The 1,347-nt window shown below is 41.4% G+C and overlaps 1 non-coding gene across 1 annotated transcript; it reads left to right on the top strand.

Moving 5' to 3' along the window:
- Positions 1-860: 860 nt before the first annotated feature.
- On the top strand, positions 861-987 carry LOC116071819. The gene has a single exon (XR_004111182.1). It is a non-coding gene; the product is annotated as a small nucleolar RNA SNORA17 (small nucleolar RNA).
- The last annotated feature ends 360 nt before the right edge of the window (positions 988-1,347 follow it).

The raw sequence follows: 1,347 nt of genomic DNA, 5'->3' as shown, positions 1-1,347 counted from the left end.
GCAATGTTTAATATCTTAAGATTTTAAAGCATTTGACCCCTTATCAGCAGGAGTCCACTAATTGGGGAGACTCATGACAAGAATCACCATGTCTTGTCATAAATACTGCCTTGGTGAGCCAGGAACATTGAATTCAAAGGGAGATAAATGGTAGGAGATGTATCAACATAAACAAACAGAAGAAGAATGACTAGGAAACAAACCTAGAAAAGCTTTGGGAAGATGTGGATCCCAGCATTTGATAGGAATGTTGGGATGTTTGTGACAGGACATTTGAGCAACACCTCTGTGTAACTGGTATCATGCTTTCAATGTACAGGGTAGCTCGGGGCTGCATACAGAGACTCAGTAGCATTGCCAAGAAATCATTCCTTCAGGGGCTAAAATCAGAAGGAGGAATGTAGGGACAGTGGGCAGGAAATCACTTCTCATAATGCACCCACAAGAACATATGGCAGGCAGGGATTAGGTGAAAAGCATATAGTTGTATTGAGAGTCTCCCAACTAAAACCAGCTTTGGTGGCTCGAGAATTTAGGTGATATGTCCCCCTGGATCTCCTCTTGCCACATTTGAGAAGATAATTTTAGTAATAACAATTGTCCAGGAAGGAGCATTCTCATTCAAAACTGCATTAGTCACCTGTGTATAGTTAAGTAGTAACAATAACATCATAGATGTAGCTTTGACTTCAGTCCTTAAACCACGGTATTTGTTTATGAGAATTATTTCATGTTCTTACTTTTTCTGATATTTCATAGCCACCTTTACTATTCTCTACTTATAAATAACACTGAGAAATAGCCTAGAACCCTTGTTAGAGAAGAACTGCTGTCTCTATAATGAATACACTTCAACCAGCCTCTAAACACATTGCAGGTGGGGCTGGTGTGTCACATGGGCATCAATAGGTCCCATAGAGGAGAGAAGCCATCTCTATACTCAGTGTTCTGATCTATGAACATCTGGATGCTTAGTAGCCTAACATCCACTGACAAAAAGCAAACCTGAACTGACCACCAGTCCAGCACCAAGCAGGCATTGTTCCCTGAAGATCCCAAGAGCTCCCAGGACTGGAAGCAAGCTAGAGACTAGAAGAATTCCTCCTGGGACTGAGGGCACTGGATGGAAATGAGCCTGGGACAGATAATTCAATTCATTGCCATAAGCATTTACAAGCAAATAAATGTAGAGAAAAGGCAAACTGTGGGGTACACTATGATACACATTACACTTCCACAACAATTTTTTTCTCTGTTGCGGGGGCGGGTACGAGGAGAGGGCAAGATGAGTGGGGTTGATGGGAAATGCACAAAGAACCAATAAAAAGTTAAAAAAGAAAGAGAAAA

Source organism: Mastomys coucha, unplaced genomic scaffold (genome assembly GCF_008632895.1).
Source record: "Mastomys coucha isolate ucsf_1 unplaced genomic scaffold, UCSF_Mcou_1 pScaffold22, whole genome shotgun sequence".
Taxonomy (NCBI): Eukaryota; Metazoa; Chordata; class Mammalia; order Rodentia; family Muridae; genus Mastomys; species Mastomys coucha.
Note: the sequence above shows the minus strand (reverse complement) of the source record. Positions and strands in the feature narration are given on the sequence as shown.